Genomic DNA, 19,021 nt, shown 5'->3' with positions numbered 1-19,021 from the left:
GGGAAAATGGAGAAACTTGGCAACGTTTTTCTCCTATCTTTCTTCACTGCCATTAAAAGGTGGACCTCACTATAGCATTCAGTGGAACTGCAACTGATTCGCCAATGTACGAAAACACAACATAACCTCTTTTATATTAACTTTATATCAAAATCAAAACTCGTAACATAACCTCTTAAATTATTAATGTCGAAATTACTTCCATTGATTTATTGGACCCTGGAAACATTGCTGGGTTTTCATGTTTAATGTATCAAATTTGTAAAAATAAACACCTAAAAATAAAATAAGCACTTTTTATGCTTCTTCAATTTCTGTTGATGGCTATGATGCAATTTATTGTTCTATGTTCTATTCACTCATGTTAGAATAGAAAATCGAATACTGAAAAAACAGAGTTTCCTTATTGTAGAATAAGGCTGAAGTGCAATAAAAGTCCTATGTGTGAAAAATGTTTTAATTTGTTGATAGGCTATTACCAATCAATCAACATATTCATAAAATGTACAAACACATTTTGATTATCATCACTTTACATTTTTTTATAATATTTATAAAACAACACTTAAAAGAAAAAATCAACACAGTCAATGTAAAAATATGCCTACTATAGTATTTCTACTGAACAAATTCCTGAAAGGATAAGGAATACAAAAACAGTTGCACTATATAGGTCTAGTACGTCAGATTAGCTTTTCATTTTTTCATATGTAACTTACTATGGAATTGCCCCCTGTGGGTTGAGGGAGCTTTGAGTCGATTATCTTACTCAAGAATGTGTTGAAAACCAGAATTCACCCACAGAATCCATGCTTGTCATAGGAGGCGACTCCAGAAGTTGCATAGCCTTCAAACCTACGGGATCTGCTTCATCAGGGCAGTTTCGGAGGGGCAAAAAGAAAAACTCAAGAGACCAGAGATGGGTGAAACTCCAGGCACAAATGTAGGTCAAGAGGCTAAGTCGAGGTTGGCCAGGTGCCCTAGAGGCAATTTGGCGACCCCTCCTTCAGTGGATGGACCTATAAAGAAGCCAGGAGTAAAAATCACGTAGGTCACGATTTTGTGGGTGGAGAGACTAAAACTCACCACTGCTCAGAGAAGGGCAGCCATTCAGGCAAAACTTCTTGGGAGAGGTGATGCTTCTGACCCTGCAGAGTTTTGGAGGAGCAAAAAGAAAATCCAAGAGACCAGAGATGGGTGAAACTCCAAGAACAAATGTAGGCTGAGTCAGGGTGGCTGGGCGCCGGGCGCCCTAGAGGCAGTTTGGAATCCCCTCTCTCAGTGGAAGGACGTACAAAAAGACCAGGAGTGGAACTCATGTGGGTCACGAGTTTTGGGTGGAGTGACCAAACCTCACCACTGCTCAAAGAAGGACTGCCATTTAGGCAAAACTTCTTGGGAGAGGTGAGGCTTCTGACCCTCCAAAGTTTTGGAGGGGCAAAAAGAGAAAACCCAAGAGACCAGAGATGGGTGAAACTTCAGGCACAAATGTGGGTCAAGAGGCTGAGTCAAGGGTGGCTGGGCACCCTATAGGCAACTTAGCCACCCCTTTCCTTAGCGGTAGGACCTTCAATGTAGGCCAGGAGTGGAACTCACATAGGTCACGAGGACTAATTAGTCTGAAGAGACTAACAAGCATATCACACTGGATTGAAACAAGCAACCGCATGATGAATAAGATTTTAGTATAGGGATGAATCCTGGTTCTTGTAAAGAACACAGGTATTGGTTTGCCCAACTAACATACTACTTGGGAATGAAATAAGCTTTGGTTGATGTGTGGGGTTCTTTGAACCTTTGGATACTTGAATCTGTCTCTTCAAAAACAATAAACAATAATACTATGGAATTTGAATTACTGGGCAACATATGAGAATATATATATTCTCCATCCTACCTACATTGTTTTCTTTTCAAATAATTCCAAATTATGTTTCTGGACTATTCTGCTTGATTGTGTATAAATTCAGTAGTTTTTCAAAAGTAGGCCTACATAATTACATCAATGTATTGCTCATAAATAGTTAGAATGCTGAAAGGAAAATTAGCAAACTTTAAATCGCAGGACAGGACATAGGCTTAGAACATTCCACTGCATAAACATTCCTCTGCAGTCTTCGAACGGACATATTGCTCCTTCTTTTGCATGCCTATTTCTTTTATGAACATTTTGAAGATGCCACTGCAAACTATAATTATTGGACAATTGTTTTTTGAGTAAAATACAATTTAATAATTGTAATTGTAATTGCACAAAATACAGATGATTTCTCAGACATGATGGCTACACGTGTTCATTAATTCACAATGGCTGCCGACTGTACCTGCACTGGTTCACAAAAACGAAGTAACAGCTATTTTTCCAAGTAGCAGGTAACAAACTGCTCCAACAAAATAATGTGTTACTCAAACAGATACTACGTCTGCACAGTTGAAATGAGCAGTTCTACAGCCAGACTCGCCTGACAGAACAGGGGTGAGCACTTTTTCACATCAGGATTGCTTAGGCCTACTCTACATCATAGATTTGACTCATCATTCAAGAAATACTATATAGTGAGGGCCACATCATATTGGCAGTGTTTGATTAGCAATGGTATCGCTATCCTTGTCTATCATTCAACAAAGCGGATAGCACTATCTCTTTCTTGCTTTGCTCTGTTGCCAGATCGTCTATCAACAATGTAGAATTAATAACTAATTAACAAAATATTTCATCTTAATCATTAAAACTCATTACAAAATTATTAATTCTTGAAAAATATAATTTCTTACTTGATAAATATCATTTATTATTTCTAATGAGAATGAACAGTTGATATTACATCAATAAACCTTGTCATGTTATTTTTTTCCAATAATGAGTTGCCCTGCTTGGCTGTAATCAGTAGAGCATGAATTACAAGATGTATAACCCTTATTGTGGTTCCTAGAATAATAATAATTCTAATTTCTTACTGGTTCGCCCAGGAGCTCCCGCAGTTCTCTGCTCTTGCTAGTTACTGATGTCGGCTGCTCCAACAGTCCACAATTTCTGTGACTGATTTGTTCAATTCCGCAAATGCAGATGTGAGAATTTACGTTGCTGCAACTTAATACTATGACTTTGAGATTCTTCAAATCAGATTTGCTGTTACTGGATAATTTATATAAATCTCTGGAATGTATTATTTCCAAAGATTTGATAATCAATGTTGTATATCGCATTTTTCCCCAACTTATTCGGTGAAGAATATGGTTGGCTGGTAATCTTAATAATTTTTTAATACTGGTAACTAAATAGATTATAACGAGATTGGTCATGCATGGAGATAGGGAAATAAATGAAGGATACACCATCAAAATTGACACAAATATATTACACAAAATATCAACGAATAAATAAATATATAGAGCAACAAGTATAAAAAATAAAATAAGAACAAATATATATATATATATATATATATATATATATAATATATATATATATATAAAATATCACAGTTAGCTCACTTATTAGGTTTTGCTTTTAGCACGAAAAATTACCATGTGCTTCTTAAATCATCAATCATATGCATTTAGATTATGCAGCTTTGTTATCGACTTGCTGTTGCTTGTCGAATAAAATCTCACATAGCCTACCTTCTTTCCAAATTAATATAAATAATTAATTAATAAATTATAAATCTCAAATATATTTATATATATGAAGGGTCTAGGGGAAAAACGAACCGTCACAAAAAATTGAAAATTGAGTTATTGGTATCACTGGATAGCTTATTTCCTGCTCTACAAGACATCATATTCAAACCTGGGGAATAACGAACACAGTCCAGGAGAAATGCTCTAGAAAAATCAACGTACATGGAAAGAACGATCAAAGTCCTTTCATTGTATCGAAAAACGGACATAGTCCATTATGATGCATGAAAGAATGATCATGGTCACATTGCTTCGAGCAACAGCAACAGCTGATCGCGAGAATTTTAAGGTTATCAGAAGTGCTCTTCTGTTATTTTGATCTCTCAAAGTATTTCAAGTTTTTAATATGTCTACAAACAGTGATAGTGAGGATAATAATGATTTTTCTCCAAGCAATGCCAAGAGAAGAAAGAAGACGGGAAGAATATCGGATGCAACAAAGAAGATTCGCAATCAGAGTCATGCACTGGGACCAGACTGCAAGTGTCATAGATATAAGTGCTTTGAAGTGATTTCACCGGAGGAACGGGAAGATTCAATTAAACAGTTTAATTTATTGGAATCTTTCAATGTGCAAAATGCTCACCTATGTGGCCTTATTACTATTGGACCTGTCGCTCGCCGCAGACCTAGGGCAGATGTGGTGCTAATCCCAATGACTGTTCGTATGCTTATAAATTTCGAATTAAACAAAATGATATTATTGAAGAGGTATCAGTTTGCCACAAAGCCTTCATCTCCCTCCATGGAATTACAAACAGGCGAACAGTTTCACTTAAAAAGGCTCTAGTGACAACAGGTGTATCTCCAACCGACATGAGAGGCAAGCATAATAGTCATCACCACAAACTAAAGGAAGAAACTTTAACCAAGATATGTGATCACATAGGATCCTTCAAAAGTCGCAAGGCTCATTACAGCACAAAAGACAACAACTCTAGAACCTACTTAGATGAAGATCTGAACATTAAAAAAATGTACAATCTATTTTTGGAAGCTTTTCCTGGAAATAAAACATCATATGAAACCTACAGAAATATTTTCAATTCAAAGTTCAACATTAGTTTTGGCTACCCACGGTTGGATACGTGCAGTAAGTGTGACGAGTTCAAAGCAAATATGGAAAATATGGAACTATCAATAAATAAGGCTGAAAATAATTTGGACATTCTACAGTCTTTGAACAAAGAAAAAAGTGTTAGAAACAGAAAACATGCTACATAAAAGACGAGCAGAGAAATTCTATGAAATTAAAAGACTTGCTAGAAAAACTGCAGAAAATCCCCAAAAGACAGCTGTATTGCTATGGACTTCCAAAAAAATTTACCACTTCCAAACTTATCAACCAATGATGTATACTATAAGCGTCAACTTTCTTTCTATTCATTTAATGTACATGAACTCAGTACAGGAAGATCGGTATTCTATACTTACAATGAAACAGTTGCAATGAAGGGATCAGAAGATGTGGCATCAATGTTATATCATTACATATCAAAAATAATGTCCTGTGATGTGCGTAACTTGCAGATTTTTTGTGATTCGTGTTGTGGACAAAATAAGAACTACTATGTTTTTATACATTTTTATACTAATTTTTGTACATTGTGGTGCATAAATTGAATCTATTGGATACTGTATCAGTTGTATTTCCAATAAGAGGCCACAGTAATCTTGAGTGTGACAAAAACATGGCCTTAATCAATCAAAAAGCGCCTTGTGAGATACCACAAGATTGGAGGGACAAATTCAGAAAAGCACGTTCAAAACAGCAGCCGCTCCTAGTCCAAGATTGCCAACAAAACATGTTTCAATCAAGGAAACACACAATGGACAAGTATTTCCTGAAAAAAGTCCTTTCGCTACTCAACCTCTAAGGGAAATAAAAATAGATATAGCCAAAGAAGGGGCTATTCTCCATAGAGAATTCTACACGTCTCCATTTGAGAAGAAATTTGTATTGAAGAATGATCGTTCCAGCAGACTTTTGAAATTTTCCAATATTGATCCTCCTCCTGTAATGTGTTATTCGATAAAATTGAAAGTGAAGAAAGATAAATTGAAAGATCTAATGTTTCTGAAGCGTTTCTGTGAACCTAAGGCACAAGAATATTATGAGAGTTTGCAACCACATGAGGAAGATGAACCTGAAAGTGACAGAAGTGATGTGGAAAACATTGACAATTAAAATATGTGAGTAATGTATCCAGATTAAGTTTTTTTCAAGTTGGATTAAGATTTTTTCAAGTGATGTGGAAAACATTGACAATTAAAATACGTGAGTACCTAATGTATTCAGATTAAGATTTTTTCAAGTTGTGACTTTGTTCGTTATTTCCCTTTCTCATTTGTTCTCAACTCATATTTTTTCAAATCTGATTGATGCAATTGGAGAATTCAATATTTTTTATAATTGCAAGTTAAATAAACATGTATATTCAAGTATTTGAACATTAAAATACAAATACCAAGTTTAATTTTGTATTTAAATGAATTTAAAGTTAGTTTCTTAGTTTCCCACAAAAACGTTCTGAGTGACTTTGTCCGTTTTTTCCCTGGACCCTTCATATATTAAGGGCTAAAGGTTCGGCCTCTGATGGAAATTAGATAAATCAATTTATCCAGTGAACATGAGCTTCATTTATCTCTTTATGATCCACTAATAAAAGAATGATTGGGTGAGCATATAAATTATAACATCAAAATTTAAATATTTCATCTGTGCATAGACTACTTAAACATGTAAATCTGATATATAGTTCTTGAAAAAGAGAAATCTCTTTTTCACGTTTCAAGACTTGCACAAGTTTGATATTAATTTCAATATTTGGATAACCTTTTGACGAGCTAGCTTTATAGATCTTGTTTCACTCGAAGCACTGAGGGCGCCCTAGATATATTTCTTGTTAACTATAACTCACATGCTGAAATTCACAAGATGATGATGGCAATCCAAATTCTTCCATCACCTTGGGTTTTCTGGTGGCTGAAGTTGTCCTCTCCAAGGGAATAAATAAATATCTGTATGACTTATGCCTTAATAAGGCCTCACTAAGTCTTATGAAAATTAATTATTGAATTTAAACATAAATTTTTCAAACATACAACTATTAACAAAAAGGGACTTGTGCTCTATAAAATTAGTGGCTGTTCCTGGTGAATAAATAACATAACTTTGGGAACAGTTTCACTTTATATCGACATGTGTTTATCAGGGCTATATGCTTTTGATTTGGTTGGCATTGGCTAGTCTACACTTCCTTCATACGTCACAATTTCTCAATTCTCATTTCTCATAGTTCAAGTTAACCTAACTTCTGCAATTTTTCTATCCAAAGGTAATTATCTCATTTTATTCTAAATATCCTATCCTATCCTATCCTAGGCCTTTTTAAATCGATAAATAGAGAGAAAACAAATAATTTTAAATTGTTCTTTGGTTTGTTGCAGGTATCTGCCAGTTTGGGCATATTAAATATCGAATTTGGTGACACGAGGGTGACACTCCAATATTAAATTTATTTAGGCAGGTCAGTATTTTGTTGATAATATTGTTTTTATTTGTTTTCTTATCAAATTTGCTTCAAATTCCGTGATATTACTTGTAAAATCATTGTAGTTATCTGGTTTCTTCTTGTATTGTGTTGCTGCTGTAGATTGATGTGGGTGGCTAGGCTATCTGCTATCAATTGGTGAGGCTGTCCTATTGATAATTTATCTTCATAAATTTAAAGCCCCGGTATCTGGTGTATCCTTTTAAACAATTCCGTGCTTCCTTAATGGTAATTCCCTTTAATCCATTCTTTTCCCATTCATCCTGTAATTTTAATTCATCTTCCCTCTCATTTTCATTTAATATTTCCCACTCAGTTTTATTATAAATCATCATAATCATAACAATATAAATTTTTGTAATACTAGTTTTCCAATTATCAATAATAAATTCCTTCAATAATAGCATTACAATCTTTTTCATCCATCCACATCACAGTCTTTTATTAATATCACAGCTATGGTAATCCACATAATACAATAAATCAAAACACTTATCATCTCTTCATACTATAACCTATCATCATATAATAGTCAGGTACTTTCACTTTCTTTATACTATTCCTTATTTCTTTCAATCTTCTCAAATATTTTCCAGTTTTATTCCATTTACTTGGTCCATTTTTTCAGTCACAATGATGAGCATAACTTTTAAAGCATATGTGCCTCGGATGCATGGTGGTGGTCCCTTCCTGTCCTCTGTCCTCTTCCTAGTAGGCTAAATCCTTCCTGTTGTTGTCTGGTGTCCTCCTCGGCTGCTTGAACCGGGCATGGGGACTGTATTCACATGCACGGTTCCTCCCTTGTCGCTTCCATCTCTGGGCCTTGCGGTGCATGCTCCTGTGATCCTTCCTGGTGCCATCCTGGTGTCGGTCATCCGGTGTCCTCCTCGGGTGCTTGGTGTGCTGGATAGTCACTGGTAGTGGAACTAGTGGTGGGTTGTTGCGGTGGTGGTTATGCTCTTTAGGTTGATCTGACTGTATTGCATGTGGAAGTACTATGACCGGTCTATGTAGGAAGTACTGCTTTGATTTGTGTTGTCATTGATCATTTTCTGTGTTGTAGTGATTGCCGGTGGGATATTTTTGGGGGGAAATAGTAGGCTTGATAGGGGTTGCTGTTTACAGTGTTCTTTGGGTCCATGGTCGGTTACAATACTTGGTGGCGGTGTATTGTAATGGTGAGTCTGTTCTTTTTGTTGCTTAAACCCTATTGCATGTTCTATTGTGTGATTCATTTTTATTTGTGTTGGTGATATATTGTCTCTATGATCAGTATGCTCTTGTTGTGGGTTTATTATAGTTGCTTGTTCAGTGGTGCGATTTTTGCTTACTTATGGCTGGTTATAGTTTCTATTATAATTATTATTAGTATATCTGGTATTTGTATTCAAACGGTCATGGCCATCATAAGAATTCTTTCAATTTGCTGATTGTGAATAATGGTTTGCTGAACAATTCTGAAAATTTCCATTATTTTTATTATTACTCTGATTCTGGTCGTTGCAATGCTCAAAATGAGGTCTCATGGGATGATCATATGGCGGTGATTCATAGAATTGGCCGGCATACCAATTAGCATTTGAGTTATGTTGATTTTGAATGTATGACTGATCTGAACGGCTGTTTGACATTGCCATCACAGATTGTATATTGTATAAATGATTTATCAGATGTTTGCAACCAGTTATTGGCTGTGTAGCCAATGCTGTTCTAACTCGGAAAAGTAGTTTTTTCAGGATTATATTTGCTAAGGCAGAATCATTAATCGGCTCCTCTAACTGAGCATTTTTAATTTGAAGTGTTGTAACAAAATTTATAAATGTGTCATATGTCCTAGGATTAAATTCACAAGATATAATATTGGCTAGTGTATCCATTTGTCTATTTTCATTCCAATATTGTTCCAGGAAAGCTGCACTGAATTCGTCTAACATCCTGAATTCATGATTATGGATCTGGAAAAACATCAGAGGTCCACCACTCAACAAGCTGGTTAATTGGAGCCACCACATATTCCAAGAGGTGAGTGTTAGGGATTGTACCAATTTTATTTGATCTATGAATTGTTTGGGTTGAAGATAGTGGTCTTTATTATCAAAACGGCCTAATCCATTGAAACCATGCAATAAATCAAACATTGCTATAGAGATAGGCTCTACATTCTCGTGTGGAAATTGATGTACCTAACTCTCGAGTGGTACTAACTTCTCTTGGGCCTGTTTCCAATGACCAGTAGCTTCCGTTTCATTATCTACTACTTCAGCATTTAATTTAGATAAAAATAATTGCTGTTCTCCAACAGCTGTCTCCAATGAATTAAATAGTACTTTGTTTTGATTGATATCAGTAATTAAATGAGTTATTTGTGTAGATTCACTATTCTGTTGTTGATTTATGAAATAAGTTGACTATTGTTCCTATTTACTGTTGAGGTTATGTCCTGTGTTTTAATTACTACTTGCTCTTGAATTTCTTTTTGACAATCAGCTTTAATGCTTGTTGCTATTTCCTGAATTTGCGAGGTGTTTTGTACTGTTAAATTATCTATTCTTTCATTTAGTCCACAAGTAACTGTATCTATTCTTTCTGCTAAGCCTGTTGTAATTTTTTCCTGATTTTCATTTTGCAAATCTATCATTACCTTTAATTCCTCCCTATAATTTTCTACCTTGCTGTCAATAGCATTCAACTTACATTCTACCACTTGCGTAATCCCTTTCTTATCCTTACTCATCCTTACCGACGTATCCTCCAGTGATTCCTGCACTTCCCTCATTTCCGCCTTTATATCCTTCTTTACTCTGGCCATTATTTTTCCTAAACTGTTAGAAAATGACTTGAGCATCCCCTCTAATATAATCCTCCTTCTTGCTTCTTGAGAGATTTCTAATGATCTATCACTGTTCCCAGGAATCATGGCGGTGACTGGAGATATCTGGGCAGTAAGAAGGACTCCATCGCGCCCCCCTCAGCGTCGACTACCACTACTTCCGCCGTTGGCAGTGTGTCTGCTACATCACTTTGCACAGACAAAGAGAGACTCATTTTAAAAGGATAATGTGTCAAAAATTTAAGAAAGTGAAAGTTTGGCTAACAAGGCCTTTATAGTGGTCCACAAGATAGAATTTACAAAAGCTAAGTGTTATAAAGTTTTCAAACCAAGGATATTACAAGCCAGGTATTTATTAATTTGAATTTTATCTATATCTTATTTAGATCTGTCAATGTGCTCTGTATGCCTGTATTTATAGCTATATGGCCTTCTTTTACAAATAATACTAAACCAAATGAGATCAAAAGTCAATTTCTAACTAGCTTATTGATTGTAGCCTATAATATTTTCAAGCTGGCTTATATTTAAATTATTAGTGACTTGATAAAATTCAGCAATTTAGGCCTATAAAATATCTAAAATATAGTTTCAACAGTAATAAAATTTATAGAAATAATTTCTTCTTTGCTTAGAGCTATTGATTCCCAACAATATTTTTCTACTTTGCTTGCGGTCACAAGTAAATTCTCATTGCCTATCATCCATTCACGACAAATCTCAATCTGTATTGACTTGTCTATAATTATCAGCATTATACAGCCCTGATTTACTCTCAATAATGAATTTATGAGCTCTGTTCTCATCACCAGTCCCACGTTGAATGCGCCATTGTGTCAATGGCCTATCCATGGCCATCCATGTTGGACGACATTGTGTCGCATTCTTTTTTTCAATAACGAGTTGCCCTGCTTGGCTGCAATCAGTAAAACATGAATTACAAGATGTATAACCCTTATTGTGGTTCCTAGAATAATAATAATACCAATTTCCTACTGGTTCGCCCAGGAGCTCCCGCAGTTCTCTGCTCTTGCTGGTTACTGACATCGGCTGCTCCAACAGTCCACAATTTCTGTGTCTGATTTGTCGAATTCCGCAAATGCAGATTCGAGAATTTACATTGCTGCAACTTAATACTATGACTTTGAGATTCTTCAAATCAGATTTGCTGTTACTGGATAATTTATATAAATCTCTGGAACATATTATTTCCAAAGATTTGATAATCAAGGCTGTATATCGCTGTTTTCCCCAACTTATTCAGTGAAGAATATAGTTGGCTGGTAATCTTAATAATTTTTTAATACTGGTAACTAAATAGATTATAAAAAGATTGGTCATGCATGGAGATAGGAGAATAAATAAAGGATACACCATCAAAATTGACACAAATATATTACACAAAATATCAAGGAATAAATAAATATATAGAGCAACAAGTATAAAAAATAAAACAGGAACAATATATATATATATATATATATTATATGTAAAAGAATTAACCGGGTACATCCGTTTGTTTTGACTTACTTGAGTCTGACGTTTCGTCGCCATCGCAGACGACATCTTCTGAGGGTGGCGTCGAGATCCACACTGAGTCCTAGGTATTCTTTCTGGGTCGAAGAGCATATCTCCTACCCCCTCCCTCCACTTGCTTGTGCTGGCGCTGTTGGGTGAGTGAAATTCCAGGAAAGTTGTCTTGTTTTGGTGACAATGGTGCTGTAGCGGGTTTCATTGTACCAGGTACTGGGCGTTTGGTATTCAAAATTAACTTCCATAAGGGAGACACGTTGAGGCTGTCGTCTCTTTTATTTAGAGAGCCTTGCTTTTCGATTTCCAACGCCTCTCTCACAATCCTGACTTGAAAATCTCGAATGCTGGCTATTTGTTTGGAATTCACGAAATTTATTGTATGACCAGTATTTTTCACATGGTTATATAGGGCTGAGGTTGATTGTTGATTTTTTATGCTTAATTTATGTTCATCTATTCTAGCAGAGATTCTCCTATTTGTTTGGCCTACATATTGCTTGTCACAGTTCAGGCAGGGGATACTGTAGACTCCTTGGTTTTCTAGCTCCAGTCTGTTGATGGGTTTTTTTAAGATTTGGGAAATGAGTAGGTGGGGTTTGAATAATGGTTTGATTTTGTGGGTTTTTAATACTCTTCCAATTCTGTCTGTGGTGCCCTTGATGTATGGGAGGAGTACTGTTTTTTCAAAATATTCTTCTTTTTCTTGTTGATTCCCTTTTTAAGTGGAGACAGATTTTTTACTATTGATTTTTGAATGATTGTAGTTGGGTAGCCATTGGATTTGAGAATGTTAGTCACTGTCTTTATTTCTTCTTCTCTCCTTTTTTCATTGGTGAGATGAAGAGATCTGAAGATTAAGCTGTTTATAACTGAGGAGGATTGAGCCGGGTGGTGATGTGATTGGAAATGTAAGTACCTGTTAGTGTGGGTGGGCTTTCTGTATACTGAATAGTTCAAACTTCCATCGGTTTGTCTCATCAATAGAACGCCTCAGACATAGATGTAGACAGCCAATTGAAATTAATTCCAAGAGAAAAATCCAGCAGATCCCCAAAAATCTATGGTCTTCCTAAAGTCCATAAGGAAAACACACCCTTGAGACCGATCGTCAGTGCAATTAACTCTCCCACTCAAAAATTAGAAAGATACTTAGCCGGCCTTATCCAGCCCATAATAGAAAAATCCCAGTCATATGTGAAGAATTCATACGATTTTATCAGCCAGGTGGAAAATATAACTCTCAACTCGGGGGATATACTAGCCAGCTTGGACGTTATCTCTCTATACCCCAACATCCCAGTCGACGAAGCCCTCTCCATCATGAAACAGAACAAACACTTCTCTAGATCAACAGTAGAGTTGACTAGCCACTGCTTGAAAAACACATATTTCATACACAAAAATCAATATTACAGGCAAATTGAAGGAGCACCAATGGGATCATCTCTCTCTCCAGCCATAGCAAACCTTTTCATGACACATTTTGAAGAAGAAGCCTTGAACAAAGCTTTTTTCAAACCGAGCATCTGGAAAAGATATGTTGATGATATTTTCATAATTTGGCCTCATGGTGAAGAAAAACTATTGGAATTTCTACAGCAGCTAAATGAAATACACCCCAAAATCCAATTCACACTAGAAATAGAAAAAGAGTCATCTTTACCCTTTTTAGACGTTCTATTGATGAGACAAACCGATGGAAGTTTGAACTATTCAGTATACAGAAAGCCCACCCACACTAACAGGTACTTACATTTCCAATCACATCACCACCCGGCTCAATCCTCCTCAGTTATAAACAGCTTAATCTTCAGATCTCTTCATCTCACCAATGAAAAAAGGAGAGAAGAAGAAATAAAGACAGTGACTAACATTCTCAAATCCAATGGCTACCCAACTACAATCATTCAAAAATCAATAGTAAAAAATCTGTCTCCACTTAAAAAAGGGAATCAACAAGAAAAAGAAGAATATTTTGAAAAAACAGTACTCCTCCCATACATCAAGGGCACCACAGACAGAATTGGAAGAGTATTAAAAACCCACAAAATCAAACCATTATTCAAACCCCACCTACTCATTTCCCAAATCTTAAAAAAACCCATCAACAGACTGGAGCTAGAAAACCAAGGAGTCTACAGTATCCCCTGCCTGAACTGTGACAAGCAATATGTAGGCCAAACAAATAGGAGAATCTCTGCTAGAATAGATGAACATAAATTAAGCATAAAAAATCAACAATCAACCTCAGCCCTATATAACCATGTGAAAAATACTGGTCATACAATAAATTTCGTGAATTCCAAACAAATAGCCAGCATTCGAGATTTTCAAGTCAGGATTGTGAGAGAGGCGTTGGAAATCGAAAAGCAAGGCTCTCTAAATAAAAGAGACGACAGCCTCAACGTGTCTCCCTTATGGAAGTTAATTTTGAATACCAAACGCCCAGTACCTGGTACAATGAAACCCGCTACAGCACCATTGTCACCAAAACAAGACAACTTTCCTGGAATTTCACTCACCCAACAGCGCCAGCACAAGCAAGTGGAGGGAGGGGGTAGGAGATATGCTCTTCGACCCAGAAAGAATACCTAGGACTCAGTGTGGATCTCGACGCCACCCTCAGAAGATGTCGTCTGCGATGGCGACATATATAAATATCACAGTTAGCTCACTTATTAGGTTTTGCTTTTAGCACGAAAAATTACCATGTGCTTCTTAAATCATCAATCATATGCATTTAGATTATGCAGCTTTGTTATCGACTTGCTGTTGCTTGTCGAAAATAAAATCTCATATAGCCTACCTTCTTTCCAAATTAATATAAATAATTAATTAATAAATTATAAATCTCAAATATATATATATATATATATATATATATATATATATATATATATATATATATATAGATAAATTAATTTATCCAGTGAACATGAGCTTCATTTATCTCTTTATGATCCACTAATAAAAGAATGATTGGGTGAGCATATAAATTATAACATCAAAATTTAAATATTTCATCTGTGCATACTTGAACATGTAAATCTGATATATAGTTCTTAAAAAAGAGAAACTCTTTTTTACATTTCAAGACTTGTGCAAGTTTGATATTAATTTCAATATTTGGATAACCTTTTGACGAGCTAGCTTTATAGATCTTGTTTCACTCGAAGTATTTCTTGTTAACTATAACTCACGTGCCGAAATTCACAAGATGATGATGGCAATCCAAATTCTTCCGTCGTCTTGGGTTTTCTGGTGGCTGAAGTCGTCCTCTCCAAGGGAATAAATAAATATCTGTATGACTTATGCCTTAATATGGCCTCACTAAATCTTATGAAAATTATTATTGAATTTAAACTTAAATTTTTCAAACGTACAACTATTAACAAAAAGGGACTTGTGCTCTATAAAATTAGTGGCTGTTCCTGGTGACCTCTAGCAAGCAAGTGGGCTCTCATCTACCCCTATTCTCTACAATCATACTTCCGTATTCGAAATTTGCATACTATTTAAATATTCAACTACCATGCCATTACATAATGAAAAAGTCCATGTCAATCTGCTAGGCTATCGCATAAATATTATGTGTTATATTTTATAATCACTCAGATTACATCTGGTACATGAACTGAGTAGTGTTAACTTACAAATTCTTATCATTTATATAAATAATAAGGTTTATTTTTGAATCGACTCACTCTTACCGCCAGTCAGTTACTGCAATTTGATTGGCTTATTCCAAAATTATAAATGTATCCATGCACCTGATAGAATATACACACTTCCTTAATATTTTTATTTATTTTACATATTTTGTACATGTTCATTTGACACAATAAATATTTTTATGTTCATTAAATTGTTTTTCCCTTTACAATAACATGCCAAGCGGTTACCAAATCCTCTGTTCAATTGCTATTTGTTTATGACTAAATATGCCACAGGTGTCTGGCTAAATTTCAAATTATATAGCTTGACCGATTATTTAGGTTGCCGACCAGTAAGCATTATAGAGCCTAACCTCAAAAATTTCTTATTTTATATAATTCAATAAATAGCAAATAAAATTCTTCTCTATTTGGCTGTTCGAATTGTAGCTGAGATACCCATTATTATCTAATCTCTCACTTGATATCACACAGCTGACAAAGCAGCTGTTTGCTAGAGACCTATAAAATCTTTTCATTTAGCGATTTTGCCAGCTATTCAAAATAATGTATTATAACCAGTATCAGTAGAGGGATTTTAAGACTTTGAAGCCACTTTTTTGCTCCAAAACCCCCTCCCCCCTCTCCCCCCTCGTCCATCCCGCCACCCCTTCCCCCCACCTGGGGGTGTTCTAAAAATAGATTTCCCCTCCCTCTCTCTCTCTCTACCTCTCCTTCTCCTTCTCCTTCTCCTTCTCCTTCTCCCTCTCCCTCTCTCTCTCTTATCTTATCTTATCTAATCTAATCTTATCTCATCTAATCTTATCTTCCCCTCCCCCAGTGAGGACGAGGGGGATGAAGAAGGAGAGAGTGATCTCTCTCTCTCAGTGAGGGAAAAAATAATTTCCCTGTGAGGGAAAAAATAATTTCCCTTTGAGGGAAAAAATCTCTACTGTCAGATTAAAGTGAATCCATATTTCTACATCTAATGCTATACTGACAGATTGAAGTGAATGCTAGATGAGGGGAAAAAATCCCTTTGAGAGGGAAAAATTCCCTTGGTGACAGATTGAAGTGAATCCTTTTTGCTATACTGTACTAGTGAATCCTTTTTGCTATGCTGACAGATTGAAGTGAATCCTTCACTCTACATCTATGCTGTCTTAGCCAGATGCCACATCTGCTCTCTCCTTCTTTTACTCACTCCATCTCTTACTGGCAATCTTCCTTCTAAATTCCTTTTTTGCTATTCTCTATTACGAAAGGCGAGTGAAGCAAGAATACAGACAACGACTAACTAAGTTCCATTTTGATCAAGCGTTCCTATACTGTCAGATTAAAGTGAAACCATATGCTTCTCTCTACGCAGCAATCTTTGCGTTACGAAAGGCTAGAGAAGGAGAATTCAAACAGCACCTTTCTAAACTCTCCTTTGATCGAGCGTACTCTACTGCCAGATTAAAGTGAAACCATGATCTGCACTCTGATCTTTGCAGCTACGCGTTATACCGCTTACCAGTCTTTTTGAGATTTTATGTTTTCGGGTTCAATACCTCCAAATTCTTAATTTTATCTGATATGGCTTTTAATTTCTCATCTAAATAAGCTTTATCAACTTTATCATTGTTAATACTCACCAACTGGGATGAAAAGCTGTCTGTTAAAGTTTTCACTTCTCCTAGAGCAGATTCTAAAGTTAGAGTTCTCTCTCCAATAGCTTTATCAATATTAGCACTGAAATTTTGTAATGTACTTAGAATATGTTCTCTTTCAATTATGCTCACTCCAATATTCTTTGTATTTTCTGAAACGAGTTTGGTTATTTGCGAATCTAAATAAAATTTCACAGCTTCGCTGATTCCTTGTTGATTTATCGATTCGATTATCTTCTGCGTTATCGAGTCAATATCACATGTAAGATAAGCAACAGCAGCCCCAGCACTAGGTGTATCAATTCGACTGAATTGATGCAGAGTCATCGTAACACTAAACAATTAGTTTTGCTTCTTTTAGCTCTTCAATTATAGACGCGATCTCAATATCATGTCCAGTATTGCCAGAAGCTTTTGAGGAATAGAGTAAATTTAATCTTTCCACTAATTCGTCAAAATTATCAAAGTATTGATAAATTCTATCATGAGAATTTTTTTTTGCAAATTTCAATAAACCCCATCCCTTCTTTTTACTAATTTTTTTACTGGGAAATAACTTCTGAATCAATTGCGATTTAATTCCCTGATTACGTTAAACATAGCCTCTTCGATCTAAATGTATGCCTGTAAGTGTTAAGATTCTTTTGTACTTACCCAGGTCTTTCTCATTATAAAGATCCAAATTCGGTCTCGCACTGAATAATAACTCAAGTAGTCCGTGAGTTATTCGAAATCTGTCTTTACCAATATCTATATATCCATTATCAAATATTACCTGTTGATCACCGATTTGATACACATCACCTTCATAAGTGTATGAAATTCCATAACTGATTGAATTATTCAATTTTTCCGCATGAAACGTTTTTAGATATTGGTTCAACAACTCATCATTTCTGCTAGAACTAAGTAAACTGTTTTCAAATTTAGTCGAGCTTAAAAAATTGTCTGTTGAACTCTCATAACTCTGCTCATCTTCCTCATCATCCTCCTCATTATCATCAATTTCCATACTCTCTTGTTCCTCTTTTACTTCTTCCTTTTTAGGTGTAAAATCATGATTAGAGTGAAAACTAGATTTGGTTTTTCCCAATTCAATTATAGGTTCTATCAATGGTGAGAGCGTTTTCCTATTGTATTCCTCTGATCGTTTTTCAAAATTAAGCAGGCTTCTATGCTTGTCGCTGATTACTTTTCTCAATTTCTTAATCTTTTCGATTAAACTCTTCTTCTTGTTATTTACTATGTTCCTTCCTCTCCTCCTCCTCCTATATGTTTTAGACAACATGACTGTACAAAGAATTAATCTCTACTGAACGGAAAAATCGTGTCCAGTGAATCCCGATATTTTCCTTCCTTTATATCACATTCTTTCAAAATTGTAACAAAATTATGTGGTTTACGATTCCAAACTATATGACAAAGTTTACTGAAATCTTTATAAGAAATATCTCCTCCAACATGATCTCTGTGGATTAATTTGAGACTCAATAAATCCATCTTAAAAATTATAATCATATTTGCATTGTCTCTAGTGAAATGTTTCTGTGTAGCTCCATAACTCTGAATTAAATATGCTGTGTCAATATTTCGATGACGTCCCATAGTAAAATATTCTCTTATCTGTGGCACATTGCTCAGTTGTAAGTCATCAAAAATTACTAAGCTATATTCGGGGATACGGTTCGGATGGGGAATTTGGCTCACATCCTCTTTCATGTGAAATCCGATATTTTTCAAACCTGCAAATACCTTCTTGAGAAAAACATATTTTGGTTGATATAAGCTCTTGCTAAATAAGTAAATGTGCTTAAATCTTAAGCCATTTTCAGCAAATACTAAATTAAATAAGAGATTTGTTTTTCCTCCAGCACTGGGAGAAATAATTAACATTCTTGCATTATGAGGAAGTAAGTCTCCATTTTTACAAAATGCAGGCTTTTCTTTATCTGTAATTAATTTATCAAAGTTAACAATTGGTATTTGACTCATGATTACAAACGTACAGAACGTGATCTGATAAGCTACTGAAAATTTTTACAAAAGTTAGATCAGTGCCGCTATGAATGAGAGCAATGACCGAGCGCACATGCATTAGCATAGAGGGGCGTATCA

The 19,021-nt window shown here is 35.4% G+C and overlaps 1 long non-coding RNA gene across 1 annotated transcript; it reads left to right on the top strand.

The window, feature by feature from the left end:
* Positions 1-6,555: 6,555 nt before the first annotated feature.
* On the top strand, positions 6,556-11,474 carry LOC120354921. Its single transcript, XR_005573303.1, has 4 exons — positions 6,556-7,022; positions 7,135-7,214; positions 9,146-9,260; positions 10,149-11,474. It is a non-coding gene; the product is annotated as an uncharacterized LOC120354921 (long non-coding RNA).
* Positions 11,475-19,021: the final 7,547 nt, after the last annotated feature.

This window comes from Nilaparvata lugens, chromosome X (genome assembly GCF_014356525.2).
Source record: "Nilaparvata lugens isolate BPH chromosome X, ASM1435652v1, whole genome shotgun sequence".
NCBI classification, from domain to species: domain Eukaryota; kingdom Metazoa; phylum Arthropoda; class Insecta; order Hemiptera; family Delphacidae; genus Nilaparvata; species Nilaparvata lugens.
The sequence above is the reverse complement of the archived record's forward strand: the minus strand, read 5'-3'. Positions and strand labels throughout refer to the sequence as shown.